Source organism: Heptranchias perlo, chromosome 23 (assembly GCF_035084215.1).
Source record: "Heptranchias perlo isolate sHepPer1 chromosome 23, sHepPer1.hap1, whole genome shotgun sequence".
NCBI classification, from domain to species: domain Eukaryota; kingdom Metazoa; phylum Chordata; class Chondrichthyes; order Hexanchiformes; family Hexanchidae; genus Heptranchias; species Heptranchias perlo.
The window spans coordinates 45,432,466-45,450,071 of NC_090347.1; the positions used below are offsets into that span (position 1 = coordinate 45,432,466).

The window sequence follows — 17,606 nt, forward strand, 5'->3', positions numbered from 1 at the left end:
CAGCCTGGTACCAGCAGGGAGAGACAAGGAACCCGGTACCAGCAGGGAGAGACAAGCAGCCTGGTACCAGCAGGGAGAGACAAGGAGCCTGGTACCAGCAGGGAGAGACAAGCAGCCTGACACCAGCAGGAGAGGACATGCAGCCTGGCACCACATCGTGGGGACGAGCAGCCTGGCACCACATCATGGGGACAAGCAGCCTGACACCGGCAGGACACGACAGGCAGGCTGGCACCAGCAGGAAGAGGCAAGCTGGATGGCACCAGCAGGAGAGGACAAACAGCCAGGCACCAGCGGGAAGAGGCAAGTAGCCCGACGCCAACAGGATGGGACAAGGAGCCTGACACCAGCAGGTGGGGACACAGCCTGACACCAGCAGATGGGGACAAACAGACTGACAACAGCAGTAAGAGACAGGCAGAGTGGCTCCAACTGGAAGACACAAGCAGCAAAACACCAGCAGGACAGGAGAAGCAGCCTGACACCAACAGGAGGGGACAAGCAACCTGACACCAGCAGGAGGGAACAAGCAGCCTGGCACCAGCAGGAGGGAACAAGCAGCCTGGCACCAGCAGGAGGGAACAAGCAGCCTGGCACCAGCAGGAGGGAACAAGCAGCCTGGCACCAGCAGGAGGGAACAAGCAGCCTGGCACCAGCAGGAGGGAACAAGCAGCCTGGCACCAGCAGGAGGGAACAAGCAGCCTGGCACCAGCAGGAGGGAACAAGCAGCCTGGCACCAGCAGGAGGGAACAAGCAGCCTGGCACCAGCAGGAGGGAACAAGCAGCCTGGCACCAGCAGGAGAGGAATTGGAGCCTGGCATCAGCAGGGGGGGGGGGCAGGCAGCCTGACACCAGCAGGGGGGGCGGGACAGGCAGCCTGACACCAGCAGGGGGGGCGGGGGACAGGCAGCCTGACACCAGCAAGGGGGGGGGGGACAGGCAGCCTGACACCAGCAGGGGGGCGGGCGGGACAGGCAGCCTGACACCAGCAGGGGGGGCGGGCGGGACAGGCAGCCTGACACCAGCAAGGGGGGGGGGGGACAGGCAGCCTGGCACCAGCAGGGGGGCGGGCGGGACAGGCAGCCTGACACCAGCAGGGGGGGGGGGGGGGACGACAGGCAGCCTGACACCAGCAGGGGGGGGGGGGGGGGACGACAGGCAGCCTGACACCAGCAGTGGGGAGGGGGGGGGATAGTCAGCCTGACACCCCTGTCTGTCCGTTCCGGGAGCCGGAGGGACCAATGAGAGCCCGGAGGGGGGAGTCACGCGGTTAATGTTGTAGCAACCGAGTGTTTGCGGAAGTGGAGCGGGAGTCGGGGCCGGGCCCGGGCCGAGGGGCTCCCGGCACAGCGAGGTAGGAACCCGGCCCGCACACTGGCGAGTCGAGCACAGGAAGGTGGTCGGTGGCTGTGGAGCTCTGACCCAGCACCTGAGGGAGAGGGGGAGGAGAGGGGGAGAGGGGGAGGAGAGGGGGAGAGGGGGAGAGGGAGAGGGGGAGGGAGAGAGAGGGAGAGGAGGAGGAGGAGGGGAGGGAGAGGGAGAGGGAGAGGGGGAGGAGGGGAGAGGAGGAGGAGGAGGGGGGGGGAGGGGGGGACTGAGGACAGGGGTTAAAATACTCCCGAAATTGCGTTAAAAATGAACTCCCTTTGGCGGGAGTGCGAATTGGATCATTTGTAATTTCAGCCCCAACCCCGGCCGATATTGGCCCAACACGTCAGGAATCGTCACATACCAGGGAACCTGGGACTGGCTTTACAATCAAACCTCGAAATCAATGTTTCTGCAGCTTGGTGGGGGGGGAACCAAGAACCAAGAACAAGTCCTGTACCTGACTGACGCGGAATATTTTCCCTGGTTAAGTGCTGGGGAATCAACATTTCCCAGTAGCTAACTCGGGCTTTCCCTGGGAGCCAGTCTCTGATCCACCCACACCTTCAAAGTGACTCCCTGCTGGATCTCTGCAAGAGAAAAACCAATACCAAAATCACAATCTTTCCTAAGTAGGGAAATGTTTTGCTGTTCTATATAAACAGAGTCTGTTAATGAATGTGTTTCACCTCCACTGCACTCTCCGCACTCCTACCAGAGTCTGGTGGCTGATACTCTGGACAGACACCACTTTTTGAGAACATAAGAAATAGGTGCAGGAGTCGGCCATACGGCCCCTCGAGCCTGCTCCGCCATTCAAAGGCTGATCTTCTACCTCAACTCCACTTTCCGGCCCACTCCCCATATCCCTTGATTCCCTTAGTGTCCAAATTGCCATTGATATCAGACTTGAATATACTCAACGACTGAGCATCCACAGCCCTCTGGGGTAGAGAATTCCAAAGATTCACAACCCTCTTCTCTTTGCGTGCTACTAATGCTACTAATGAGGCCCCATTGTCCAATGAGCTCCGGTTCCCCTCACCACCAACACCCTGCCTGATCTCAGCCTCCAGCCCAGGAAAGGCCTCACTCTGTCTGTCACTGTGTAATATGGGATGTTAGTCGTTCAATATGTGTACCTGCGAGTGTTGTGTAATTTTAGCACAGTGCGGGTTCTGCATTGCACATTTCAATACAGGATCACACCAGTGAGAAGTCATTGGTGCCCCTTTGTGTAAAAGCAGTTAGTTTGCGTTGTAAAGATGCGTAAAGGTGGTATTGTAAAAGTGACCACGGTGGAGTATAATGTGGGGGAATGTGAGGTCATTCACTTTGATAGGAAGAATAGAAAAAAAACAATATTTTAAATGGTGAGCAACTATTAAATGTTGGTGTTCAGAGAGACTTGGGTGTCCACATACAAGAAACACAAAAAGTTAGTATACAGGTACAGTCGGCAATTAGGAAGGCAAATGGCATGTTAGCCTTTATTGCAAGGGGGTGAGAGCACAAGAGTAAGGAAGTCTTACTACAATTGTACAGGGCTTTGGCGAGACCTCACCTGGAGTACTGTGTACAGTTCTGGTCCCCTTATCTAATGAAGGATATACTTGCCCCCTCCCCTTACCGTACATTCTGCCCCCTCCCCTTACCGTACATTCTGCCCCCTCCCCTTATCGTACATTCTGCCCCCTCCCCTTACCGTACATTCTGTCCCCTCCCCTTATCGTACATTCTGCCCCCTCCCCTTATCGTACATTCTGCCCCCTCCCCTTACCGTACATTCTGTCCCCTCCCCTTATCGTACATTCTGCCCCCTCCCCTTATCGTACATTCTGCCCTCTCCCCTTACTGTACATTCTACCCTCTCCCCATATCATGCATTCTGTCCCCTCCCCTTACCGTACATTCTGTCCCCTCCCCTTATCGTACATTCTGCCCCCTCCCCTTATCGTACATTCTGCCCTCTCCCCTTACCGTACATTCTGCCCCCTCCCCTTATCGTACATTCTGCCCTCTCCCCTTACCGTACATTCTGCCCCCTCCCCTTATCGTACATTCTGCCCCCTCCCCTTATCGTACATTCTGCCCTCTCCCCTTACCGTACATTCTGCCCCCTCCCCTTATCGTACATTCTGCCCCCTCCCCTTATCGTACATTCTGCCCTCTCCCCTTACCGTACATTCTGTCCCCTCCCCTTATCGTACATTCTGTCCCCTCCCCTTACCGTACATTCTGCCCCCTCCCCTTACCGTACATTCTGTCCCCTCCCCTTACCGTACATTCTGTCCCCTCCCCTTACCGTACATTCTGTCCCCTCCCCTTACCGTACATTCTGTCCCCTCCCCTTACCGTACATTCTGCCCCCTCCCCTTACCGTACATTCTGCCCTCTCCCCATATCATGCATTCTGTCCCCTCCCCTTACCGTACATTCTGCCCCCTCCCCTTATCGTACATTCTGCCCCCTCCCCTTATCGTACATTCTGCCCCCTCCCCTTACCGTACATTCTGTCCCCTCCCCTTACCGTACATTCTGCCCCCTCCCCTTATCGTACATTCTGTCCCTTCCCCTTCCCGTACATTCTGCCCCCTCCCCTTATCGTACATTCTGCCCCCTCCCCTTATCGTACATTCTGCCCCCTCCCCTTCCCGTACATTCTGCCACCTCCCCTTATCGTACATTCTGCCCCCTCCCCTTCCCGTACATTCTGCCACCTCCCCTTATCGTACATTCTGCCCCCTCCCCTTCCCGTACATTCTGCCACCTCCCCTTATCGTACATTCTGTCCCCTCCCCTTACCGTACATTCTGCCCCCTCCCCTTATCGTACATTCTGTCCCTTCCCCTTCCCGTACATTCTGCCCCCTCCCCTTACCGTACATTCTGCCCCCTCCCCTTATCGTACATTCTGTCCCTTCCCCTTCCCGTACATTCTGCCCCCTCCCCTTATCGTACATTCTGCCCCCTCCCCTTATCGTACATTCTGCCCCCTCCCCTTCCCGTACATTCTGCCACCTCCCCTTATCGTACATTCTGCCCCCTCCCCTTCCCGTACATTCTGCCACCTCCCCTTATCGTACATTCTGCCCCCTCCCCTTCCCGTACATTCTGCCACCTCCCCTTATCGTACATTCTGCCCCCTCCCCTTCCCGTACATTCTGCCACCTCCCCTTATCGTACATTCTGTCCCCTCCCCTTACCGTACATTCTGCCCCCTCCCCTTATCGTACATTCTGTCCCTTCCCCTTCCCGTACATTCTGCCCCCTCCCCTTCCCGTACATTCTGCCACCTCCCCTTATCGTACATTCTGCCCCCTCCCCTTCCCGTACATTCTGCCACCTCCCCTTATCGTACATTCTGCCCCCTCCCCTTACCGTACATTCTGTCCCCTCCCCTTACCGTACATTCTGCCCCCTCCCCTTATCGTACATTCTGTCCCTTCCCCTTACCGTACATTCTGCCCCCTCCCCTTATCGTACATTCTGTCCCCTCCCCTTCCCGTACATTCTGCCCCCTCCCCTTACCGTACATTCTGTCCCCTCCCCTTATCGTACATTCTGCCCCCTCCCCTTATCGTACATTCTGCCCCCTCCCCTTACCGTACATTCTGTCCCCTCCCCTTACCGTACATTCTGCCCTCTCCCCTTCACGTACATTCTGCCCCCTCCCCTTCCCGTACATTCTGCCCTCTCCCCTTATCGTACATTCTGTCCCCTCCCCTTACCGTACATTCTGTCCCCTCCCCTTACCGTACATTCTGCCCCCTCCCCTTATCGTACATTCTGTCCCCTCCCCTTATCGTACATTCTGTCCCCTCCCCTTATCGTACATTCTGTCCCCTCCCCTTATCGTACTTTCTGTCCCCTCCCCTTACCGTACATTCTGTCCCCTCCCCTTATCGTACATTCTGTCCCCTCCCCTTATCGTACATTCTGCCCTCTCCCCTTATCGTACATTCTGCCCTCTCCCCTTATCGTACATTCTGTCCCCTCCCCTTACCGTACATTCTGCCCTCTCCCCTTATCGTACATTCTGTCCCCTCCCCTTACCGTACATTCTGCCCGCTCCCCTTACCGTACATTCTGCCCTCTCCCCATATCATGCATTCTGTCCCCTCCCCTTACCGTACATTCTGCCCCCTCCCCTTACCGTACATTCTGCCCCCTCCCCTTATCGTACATTCTGTCCCCTCCCCTTACCGTACATTCTGCCCTCTCCCCTTATCGTACATTCTGCCCCCTCCCCTTATCGTACATTCTGTCCCCTCCCCTTACCGTACATTCTGCCCCCTCCCCTTCCCGTACATTCTGCCCTCTCCCCTTATCGTACATTCTGCCCCCTCCCCTTCCCGTACATTCTGCCCTCTCCCCTTATCGTACATTCTGCCCCCTCCCCTTCCCGTACATTCTGTCCCCTCCCCTTACCGTACATTCTGCCCTCTCCCCTTATCGTACATTCTGCCCCCTCCCCTTCCCGTACATTCTGCCCCCTCCCCTTATCGTACATTCTGTCCCCTCCCCTTACCGTACATTCTGCCCCCTCCCCTTATCGTACATTCTGCCCCCTCCCCTTACCGTACATTCTGCCCCCTCCCCTTATCGTACATTCTGCCCCCTCCCCTTACCGTACATTCTGCCCCCTCCCCTTACCGTACATTCTGCCCCCTCCCCTTATCGTATATTCTGTCCCCTCCCCTTACCGTACATTCTGCCCCCTCCCCTTATCGTACATTCTGTCCCCTCCCCTTACCGTACATTCTGCCCCCTCCCCTTATCGTACATTCTGCCCCCTCCCCTTACCGTACATTCTGCCCCCTCCCCTTATCGTACATTCTGTCCCCTCCCCTTACCGTACATTCTGCCCCCTCCCCTTATCGTACATTCTGCCCCCTCCCCTTATCGTACATTCTGCCCCCTCCCCTTATCGTACATTCTGCCCCCTCCCCTTACCGTACATTCTGCCCCCTCCCCTTATCGTACATTCTGTCCCCTCCCCTTACCGTACATTCTGCCCCCTCCCCTTATCGTACATTCTGCCCCCTCCCTTTATCGTACATTCTGTCCCCTCCCCTTACCGTACATTCTGCCCCCTCCCCTTATCGTACATTCTGCCCCCTCCCCTTATCGTACATTCTGCCCCCTCCCCTTATCGTACATTCTGCCCCCTCCCCTTATCGTACATTCTGCCCCCTCCCTTTATCGTACATTCTGTCCCCTCCCCTTACCGTACATTCTGCCCCCTCCCCTTATCGTACATTCTGCCCCCTCCCTTTATCGTACATTCTGTCCCCTCCCCTTACCGTACATTCTGCCCCCTCCCCTTATCGTACATTCTGCCCCCTCCCCTTATCGTACATTCTGCCCCCTCCCCTTATCGTACATTCTGCCCCCTCCCCTTATCGTACATTCTGCCCCCTCCCCTTACCGTACATTCTGCCCCCTCCCCTTATCGTACATTCTGCCCCCTCCCCTTACCGTACATTCTGCCCCCTCCCCTTATCGTACATTCTGCCCCCTCCCTTTATCGTACATTCTGTCCCCTCCCCTTACCGTACATTCTGCCCCCTCCCCTTATCGTACATTCTGCCCCCTCCCTTTATCGTACATTCTGTCCCCTCCCCTTACCGTACATTCTGCCCCCTCCCCTTATCGTACATTCTGCCCCCTCCCCTTATCGTACATTCTGCCCCCTCCCCTTACCGTACATTCTGCCCCCTCCCCTTATCGTACATTCTGCCCCCTCCCTTTACCGTACATTCTGTCCCCTCCCCTTACCGTACATTCTGCCCCCTCCCCTTACCGTACATTCTGTCCCCTCCCCTTACCGTACATTCTGCCCTCTCCCCTTATCGTACATTCTGCCCCCTCCCCTTACCGTACATTCTGCCCCCTCCCCTTATCGTACATTCTGCCCTCTCCCCTTACCGTACATTCTGTCCCCTCCCCTTATCGTACATTCTGCCCTCTCCCCTAATCGTACATTCTGTCCCCTCCCCTTATCGTACATTCTGTCCCCTCCCCTTATCGTACATTCTGTCCCCTCCCCTTCCCGTACATTCTGCCCCCTCCCCTTACCGTACATTCTGCCCTCTCCCCTTACCGTACATTCTGCCCTCTCCCCTTATCGTACATTCTGCTCCCTCCCCTTACCGTACATTCTGTCCCCTCCCCTTATCGTACATTCTGCCCTCTCCCCTTCCCGTACATTCTGCCCCCTCCCCTTATCGTACATTCTGCCCTCTCCCCTTCCCGTACATTCTGCCCCCTCCCCTTATCGTACATTCTGTCCCCTCCCCTTCCCGTACATTCTGCCCCCTCCCCTTACCGTACATTCTGCCCCCTCCCCTTACCGTACATTCTGCCCCCTCCCCTTATCGTACATTCTGTCCCCTCCCCTTCCCGTACATTCTGCCCCCTCCCCTTACCGTACATTCTGCCCCCTCCCCTTACCGTACATTCTGCCCTCTCCCCTTATCGTACATTCTGACCCCTCCCCTTCCCGTAAATTCTGCCCCCTCCCCTTATCGTACATTCTGTCCCCTCCCCTTATCGTACATTCTGCCCCCTCCCCTTCCCGTACATTCTGCCCTCTCCCCTTATCGTACATTCTGCCCTCTCCCCTTATCGTACATTCTGCCCCCTCCCCTTATCGTACATTCTGCCCCCTCCCCTTCCCGTACTTTCTGTCCCCTCCCCTTACCGTACATTCTGCCCCCTCCCCTTATCGTACATTCTGCCCCCTCCCCTTATCGTACATTCTGCCCCCTCCCCTTATCGTACATTCTGTCCCCTCCCCTTACCGTACATTCTGCCCTCTCCCCTTACCGTACATTCTGTCCCCTCCCCTTACCGTACATTCTGCCCCCTCCCCATACCGTACATTCTGTCCCCTCCCCTTATCGTACATTCTGCCCCCTCCCCTTACCGTACATTCTGTCCCCTCCCCTTATCGTACATTCTGTCCCCTCCCCTTATCGTACATTCTGCCCCCTCCCCTTATCGTACATTCTGCCCCCTCCCCTTACCGTACATTCTGTCCCCTCCCCTTATCGTACATTCTGTCCCCTCCCCTTATCGTACATTCTGTCCCCTCCCCTTATCGTACATTCTGCCCCCTCCCCTTACCGTACATTCTGTCCCCTCCCCTTATCGTACATTCTGTCCCCTCCCCTTACCGTACATTCTGCCCCCTCCCCTTATCGTACATTCTGTCCCCTCCCCTTATCGTACATTCTGCCCCCTCCCCTTACCGTACATTCTGTCCCCTCCCCTTACCGTACATTCTGCCCCCTCCCCTTATCGTACATTCTGTCCCCTCCCCTTATCGTACATTCTGTCCCCTCCCCTTATCGTACATTCTGTCCCCTCCCCTTATCGTACATTCTGTCCCCTCCCCTTATCGTACATTCTGTCCCCTCCCCTTATCGTACATTCTGTCCCCTCCCCTTATCGTACATTCTGTCCCCTCCCCTTATCGTACATTCTGTCCCCTCCCCTTATCGTACATTCTGTCCCCTCCCCTTATCGTACATTCTGTCCCCTCCCCTTACCGTACATTCTGCCCCCTCCCCTTATCGTACATTCTGTCCCCTCCCCTTATCGTACATTCTGCCCCCTCCCCTTATCGTACATTCTGTCCCCTCCCCTTATCGTACATTCTGCCCCCTCCCCTTATCGTACATTCTGTCCCCTCCCCTTACCGTACATTCTGTCCCCTCCCCTTACCGTACATTCTGTCCCCTCCCCTTACCGTACATTCTGCCCCCTCCCCTTATCGTACATTCTGCCCCCTCCTCTTATCGTACATTCTGCCCCCTCCCCTTACCGTACATTCTGCCCCCTCCCCTTACCGTACATTCTGCCCCCTCCCCTTATCGTACATTCTGTCCCCTCCCCTTATCGTACTTTCTGTCCCCTCCCCTTACCGTACATTCTGTCCCCTCCCCTTACTGTACATTCTGCCCCCTCCCCTTACCGTACATTCTGCCCTCTCCCCTTACCGTACATTCTGCCCCCTCCCCTTATCGTACAATCTGTCCCCTCCCCTTACCGTACATTCTGTCCCCTCCCCTTACCGTACATTCTGTCCCCTCCCCTTACCGTACATTCTGTCCCCTCCCCCTTATCGTACATTCTGCCCCCTCCCCTTATCGTACATTCTGCCCCCTCCCCTTACCGTACATTCTGCCCCCTCCCCTTACCGTACATTCTGCCCCCTCCCCTTATCGTACATTCTGCCCCCTCCCCTTACCGTACATTCTGCCCCCTCCCCTTATCGTACATTCTGCCCTCTCCCCTTACCGTACATTCTGTCCCCTCCCCTTATCGTACATTCTGCCCCCTCCCCTTACCGTACATTCTGCCCCCTCCCCTTACCGTACATTCTGTCCCCTCCCCTTACCGTACATTCTGTCCCCTCCCCTTACCGTACATTCTGTCCCCTCCCCTTACCGTACATTCTGTCCCCTCCCCTTTTCGTACATTCTGTCCCCTCCCCTTACCGTACATTCTGCCCCCTCCCCTTACCGTACATTCTGTCCCCTCCCCTTATCGTACATTCTGTCCCCTCCCCTTATCGTACATTCTGTCCCCTCCCCTTACCGTACATTCTGCCCTCTCCCCATATCATGCATTCTGTCCCCTCCCCTTACCGTACATTCTGTCCCCTCCCCTTATCGTACATTCTGCCCCCTCCCCTTACTGTACATTCTGCCCCCTCCCCTTATCGTACATTCTGCCCCCTCCCCTTACCGTACATTCTGCCCCCTCCCCTTACCGTACATTCTGCCCCCTCCCCTCATCGTACATTCTGCCCCCTCCCCTTACCGTACATTCTGCCCCCTCCCCTTATCGTACATTCTGCCCCCTCCCCTTACCGTACATTCTGTCCCCTCCCCTTATCGTACATTCTGCCCCCTCCCCATACCGTACATTCTGCCCCCTCCCCTTACCGTACATTCTGCCCCCTCCCCTTATCGTACATTCTGCCCCCTCCCCTTATCGTACATTCTGCCCCCTCCCCTTACCGTACATTCTGCCCCCTCCCCTTATCGTACATTCTGCCCTCTCCCCTTACCGTACATTCTGCCCCCTCCCCTTACCGTACATTCTGCCCCCTCCCCTTATCGTACATTCTGCCCCCTCCCCTTACCGTACATTCTGTCCCCTCCCCTTACCGTACATTCTGTCCCCTCCCCTTACCGTACATTCTGTCCCCTCCCCTTACCGTACATTCTGTCCCCTCCCCTTACCGTACATTCTGCCCCCTCCCCTTACCGTACATTCTGTCCCCTCCCCTTACCGTACATTCTGTCCCCTCCCCTTTTCGTACTTTCTGTCCCCTCCCCTTACCGTACATTCTGCCCCCTCCCCTTATCGTACATTCTGTCCCCTCCCCTTACCGTACATTCTGTCCCCTCCCCTTACCGTACATTCTGTCCCCTCCCCTTACCGTACATTCTGTCCCCTCCCCTTTTCGTACTTTCTGTCCCCTCCCCTTACCGTACATTCTGTCCCCTCCCCTTACCGTACATTCTGTCCCCTCCCCTTATCGTACATTCTGCCCTCTCCCCTTACCGTACATTCTGCCCCCTCCCCTTATCGTACATTCTGTCCCCTCCCCTTACCGTACATTCTGTCCCCTCCCCTTACCGTACATTCTGTCCCCTCCCCTTTTCGTACTTTCTGTCCCCTCCCCTTATCGTACATTCTGTCCCCTCCCCTTTCCGTACATTCTGCCCCCTCCCCTTACCGTACATTCTGCCCTCTCCCCTTATCGTACATTCTGCCCCCTCCCCTTATCGTACATTCTGCCCCCTCCCCTTCCCGTACATTCTGCCCCCTCCCCTTATCGTACATTCTGCCCCCTCCCCTTATCGTACATTCTGCCCTCTCCCCTTACCGTACATTCTGTCCCCTCCCCTTACCGTACATTCTGCCCCCTCCCCTTATCGTACATTCTGCCCCCTCCCCTTACCGTACATTCTGCCCCCTCCCCTTCCCGTACATTCTGCCCTCTCCCCTTATCGTACATTCTGCCCCCTCCCCTTACCGTACATTCTGCCCCCTCCCCTTCCCGTACATTCTGTCCCCTCCCCTTATCGTATATTCTGTCCCCTCCCCTTACCGTACATTCTGTCCCCTCCCCTTCCCGTACATTCTGTCCCCTCCCCTTATCGTATATTCTGTCCCCTCCCCTTACCGTACATTCTGTCCCCTCCCCTTCCCGTACATTCTGTCCCCTCCCCTTCCCGTACATTCTGCCCCCTCCCCTTATCGTACATTCTGCCCCCTCCCCTTATCGTACATTCTGTCCCCTCCCCTTCCCGTACATTCTGTCCCCTCCCCTTATCGTACATTCTGTCCCCTCCCCTTACCGTACATTCTGTCCCCTCCCCTTACCGTACATTCTGTCCCCTCCCCTTATCGTACATTCTGCCCTCTCCCCTTATCGTACATTCTGCCCTCTCCCCTTCCCGTACATTCTGCCCTCTCCCCTTATCGTACATTCTGCCCTCTCCCCTTACCGTACATTCTGCCCTCTCCCCTTCCCGTACATTCTGCCCTCTCCCCTTATCGTACATTCTGCCCCCTCCCCTTACCGTACATTCTGTCCCCTCCCCTTATCGTACATTCTGCCCCCTCCCCTTCCCGTACATTCTGCCCTCTCCCCTTATCGTACATTCTGTCCCCTCCCCTTACCGTACATTCTGCCCCCTCCCCTTACCGTACATTCTGCCCTCTCCCCTTACCGTACATTCTGCCCCCTCCCCTTATCGTACATTCTGCCCCCTCCCCTTATCGTACATTCTGCCCCCTCCCCTTATCGTACATTCTGCCCCCTCCCCTTCCCGTACATTCTGCCCTCTCCCCTTATCGTACATTCTGTCCCCTCCCCTTATCGTACATTCTGCCCCCTCCCCTTACCGTACATTCTGCCCCCTCCCCTTATCGTACATTCTGCCCCCTCCCCTTATCGTACATTCTGCCCCCTCCCCTTCCCGTACATTCTGCCCTCTCCCCTTATCGTACATTCTGCCCCCTCCCCTTATCGTACATTCTGCCCCCTCCCCTTACCGTACATTCTGCCCCCTCCCCTTACCGTACATTCTGCCCCCTCCCCTTACCGTACATTCTGCCCCCTCCCCTTACCGTACATTCTGCCCCCTCCCCTTATCGTACATTCTGCCCCCTCCCCTTCCCGTACATTCTGCCCCCTCCCCTTATCGTACATTCTGTCCCCTCCCCTTACCGTACATTCTGCCCCCTCCCCTTATCGTACATTCTGTCCCCTCCCCTTACCGTACATTCTGCCCCCTCCCCTTATCGTACATTCTGTCCCCTCCCCTTATCGTACATTCTGCCCCCTCCCCTTATCGTACATTCTGTCCCCTCCCCTTACCGTACATTCTGTCCCCTCCCCTTATCGTACATTCTGCCCCCTCCCCTTATCGTACATTCTGCCCCCTCCCCTTCCCGTACATTCTGCCCCCTCCCCTTATCGTACATTCTGCCCTCTCCCCTTACCGTACATTCTGCCCCCTCCCCTTATCGTACATTCTGCCCCCTCCCCTTATCATACATTCTGCCCCCTCCCCTTACCGTACATTCTGCCCCCTCCCCTTATCGTACATTCTGTCCCCTCCCCTTACCGTACATTCTGCCCTCTCCCCTTATCGTACATTCTGCCCTCTCCCCTTATCGTACATTCTGCCCCCTCCCCTTACCGTACATTCTGCCCTCTCCCCTTCTCGTACATTCTGTCCCCTCCCCTTCTCGTACATTCTGTCCCCTCCCCTTACCGTACATTCTGCCCTCTCCCCTTCCCGTACATTCTGTCCCCTCCCCTTACCGTACATTCTGTCCCCTCCCCTTATCGTACATTCTGTCCCCTCCCCTTATCGTACATTCTGCCCCCTCCCCTTACCGTACATTCTGCCCTCTCCCCTTCCCGTACATTCTGCCCCCTCCCCTTACCGTACATTCTGCCCCCTCCCCTTATCGTACATTCTGTCCCCTCCCCTTATCGTACATTCTGCCCCCTCCCCTTATCGTACATTCTGCCCCCTCCCCTTACCGTACATTCTGCCCCCTCCCCTTACCGTACATTCTGCCCCCTCCCCTTACCGTACATTCTGCCCCCTCCCCTTATCGTACATTCTGCCCCCTCCCCTTATCGTACATTCTGTCCCCTCCCCTTATCGTACATTCTGCCCCCTCCCCTTATCGTACATTCTGCCCCCTCCCCTTATCGTACATTCTGTCCCCTCCCCTTATCGTACATTCTGCCCCCTCCCCTTACCGTACATTCTGCCCTCTCCCCTTACCGTACATTCTGTCCCCTCCCCTTATCGTACATTCTGCCCCCTCCCCTTACCGTACATTCTGCCCCCTCCCCTTATCGTACATTCTGTCCCCTCCCCTTATCGTACATTCTGCCCCCTCCCCTTATCGTACATTCTGCCCCCTCCCCTTACCGTACATTCTGCCCCCTCCCCTTACCGTACATTCTGCCCCCTCCCCTTATCGTACATTCTGCCCCCTCCCCTTATCGTACATTCTGCCCCCTCCCCTTACCGTACATTCTGCCCCCTCCCCTTATCGTACATTCTGCCCCCTCCCCTTACCGTACATTCTGCCCTCTCCCCTTACCGTACATTCTGCCCCCTCCCCTTACCGTACATTCTGTCCCCTCCCCTTCCCGTACATTCTGCCCTCTCCCCTTATCGTACATTCTGCCCCCTCCCCTTATCGTACATTCTGCCCCCTCCCCTTACCGTACATTCTGCCCCCTCCCCTTACCGTACATTCTGCCCCCTCCCCTTATCGTACATTCTGCCCCCTCCCCTTACCGTACATTCTGCCCCCTCCCCTTACCGTACATTCTGCCCCCTCCCCTTACCGTACATTCTGCCCTCTCCCCTTACCGTACATTCTGTCCCCTCCCCTTATCGTACATTCTGTCCCCTCCCCTTATCGTACATTCTGCCCCCTCCCCTTACCGTACATTCTGTCCCCTCCCCTTCCCGTACATTCTGCCCTCTCCCCTTATCGTACATTCTGCCCCCTCCCCTTCCCGTACATTCTGCCCTCTCCCCTTATCGTACATTCTGCCCCCTCCCCTTCCCGTACATTCTGCCCTCTCCCCTTACCGTACATTCTGTCCCCTCCCCTTATCGTACATTCTGTCCCCTCCCCTTATCGTACATTCTGCCCCCTCCCCTTACCGTACATTCTGTCCCCTCCCCTTCCCGTACATTCTGCCCTCTCCCCTTATCGTACATTCTGCCCCCTCCCCTTCCCGTACATTCTGCCCTCTCCCCTTATCGTACATTCTGCCCCCTCCCCTTCCCGTACATTCTGCCCCCTCCCCTTATCGTACATTCTGTCCCCTCCCCTTATCGTACATTCTGCCCCCTCCCCTTACCGTACATTCTGTCCCCTCCCCTTCCCGTACATTCTGCCCTCTCCCCTTATCGTACATTCTGTCCCCTCCCCTTCCCGTACATTCTGCCCTCTCCCCTTATCGTACATTCTGTCCCCTCCCCTTCCCGTACATTCTGCCCTCTCCCCTTATCGTACATTCTGCCCCCTCCCCTTCCCGTACATTCTGCCCCCTCCCCTTATCGTACATTCTGCCCTCTCCCCTTATCGTACATTCTGCCCTCTCCCCTTATCGTACATTCTGCCCCCTCCCCTTACCGTACATTCTGTCCCCTCCCCTTCCCGTACATTCTGTCCCCTCCCCTTCCCGTACATTCTGCCCCCTCCCCTTCCCGTACATTCTGCCCTCTCCCCTTATCGTACATTCTGTCCCCTCCCCTTCCCGTACATTCTGTCCCCTCCCCTTACCGTACATTCTGCCCCCTCCCCTTATCGTACATTCTGCCCCCTCCCCTTATCGTACATTCTGCCCTCTCCCCTTCCCGTACATTCTGCCCTCTCCCCTTACCGTACATTCTGTCCCCTCCCCTTCCCGTACATTCTGTCCCCTCCCCTTCCCGTACATTCTGCCCTCTCCCCTTACCGTACATTCTGTCCCCTCCCCTTATCGTACAATCTGTCCCCTCCCCTTACCGTACATTCTGTCCCCTCCCCCTTATCGTACATTCTGCCCCCTCCCCTTACCGTACATTCTGCCCCCTCCCCTTATCGTACATTCTGCCCCCTCCCCTTACCGTACATTCTGCCCCCTCCCCTTACCGTACATTCTGCCCCCTCCCCTTATCGTACATTCTGCCCTCTCCCCTTACCGTACATTCTGTCCCCTCCCCTTATCGTACATTCTGCCCCCTCCCCTTACCGTACATTCTGCCCCCTCCCCTTACCGTACATTCTGTCCCCTCCCCTTACCGTACATTCTGTCCCCTCCCCTTACCGTACATTCTGTCCCCTCCCCTTTTCGTACATTCTGTCCCCTCCCCTTACCGTACATTCTGTCCCCTCCCCTTATCGTACATTCTGCCCCCTCCCCTTATCGTACATTCTGCCCCCTCCCCTTACCGTACATTCTGTCCCCTCCCCTTATCGTACATTCTGTCCCCTCCCCTTATCGTACATTCTGTCCCCTCCCCTTACCGTACATTCTGCCCTCTCCCCATATCATGCATTCTGTCCCCTCCCCTTACCGTACATTCTGTCCCCTCCCCTTATCGTACATTCTGCCCCCTCCCCTTACCGTACATTCTGCCCCCTCCCCTTACCGTACATTCTGCCCCCTCCCCTCATCGTACATTCTGCCCCCTCCCCTTATCGTACATTCTGCCCCCTCCCCTTACCGTACATTCTGCCCCCTCCCCTTACCGTACATTCTGCCCCCTCCCCTCATCGTACATTCTGCCCCCTCCCCTTACCGTACATTCTGCCCCCTCCCCTTATCGTACATTCTGCCCCCTCCCCTTATCGTACATTCTGCCCCCTCCCCTTACCGTACATTCTGCCCCCTCCCCTTATCGTACATTCTGCCCCCTCCCCTTATCGTACATTCTGCCCCCTCCCCTTCCCGTACATTCTGCCCTCTCCCCTTACCGTACATTCTGCCCCCTCCCCTTATCGTACATTCTGCCCCCTCCCCTTATCGTACATTCTGCCCCCTCCCCTTCCCGTACATTCTGCCCCCTCCCCATACCGTACATTCTGCCCCCTCCCCTTACCGTACATTCTGCCCCCTCCCCTTATCGTACATTCTGCCCCCTCCCCTTATCGTACATTCTGCCCCCTCCCCTTACCGTACATTCTGCCCCCTCCCCTTATCGTACATTCTGCCCCCTCCCCTTATCGTACATTCTGTCCCCTCCCCTTACCGTACATTCTGTCCCCTCCCCTTATCGTACATTCTGCCCCCTCCCCATACCGTACATTCTGCCCCCTCCCCTTACCGTACATTCTGCCCCCTCCCCTTATCGTACATTCTGTCCCCTCCCCTTATCGTACATTCTGCCCCCTCCCCATACCGTACATTCTGCCCCCTCCCCTTACCGTACATTCTGCCCCCTCCCCTTATCGTACATTCTGCCCCCTCCCCTTATCGTACATTCTGCCCTCTCCCCTTATCGTACATTCTGTCCCCTCCCCTTATCGTACATTCTGTCCCCTCCCCTTACCGTACATTCTGTCCCCTCCCCTTACCGTACATTCTGTCCCCTCCCCTTACCGTACATTCTGTCCCCTCCCCTTTTCGTACTTTCTGTCCCCTCCCCTTACCGTACATTCTGCCCCCTCCCCTTATCGTACATTCTGTCCCCTCCCCTTACCGTACATTCTGTCCCCTCCCCTTACCGTACATTCTGTCCCCTCCCCTTTTCGTACTTTCTGTCCCCTCCCCTTATCGTACATTCTGTCCCCTCCCCTTTCCGTACATTCTGCCCCCTCCCCTTATCGTACATTCTGTCCCCTCCCCTTATCGTACATTCTGTCCCCTCCCCTTACCGTACATTCTGTCCCCTCCCCTTTTCGTACTTTCTGTCCCCTCCCCTTATCGTACATTCTGTCCCCTCCCCTTTCCGTACATTCTGCCCCCTCCCCTTCCCGTACATTCTGTCCCCTCCCCTTACCGTACATTCTGCCCTCTCCCCTTATCGTACATTCTGCCCCCTCCCCTTATCGTACATTCTGCCCCCTCCCCTTACCGTACATTCTGCCCCCTCCCCTTATCGTACATTCTGCCCCCTCCCCTTCCCGTACATTCTGCCCTCTCCCCTTATCGTACATTCTGCCCCCTCCCCTTATCGTACA

General features: G+C 56.5%; 1 protein-coding gene across 4 annotated transcripts in view; it reads left to right on the forward strand.

Moving 5' to 3' along the window:
- Window positions 1-1,278: 1,278 nt before the first annotated feature.
- LOC137341424 (protein HEATR9-like) overlaps window positions 1,279-17,606 on the forward strand; it is a 143,147-nt gene continuing 126,819 nt past the window's right edge. For all 4 annotated transcript variants that reach the window (XM_068004536.1, XM_068004539.1, XM_068004538.1 and 1 more), the window contains exon 1: window positions 1,279-1,354. The gene's annotated coding sequence lies outside the window, so the exon portion shown is untranslated. The remainder of the gene's footprint in view (window positions 1,355-17,606) is intronic.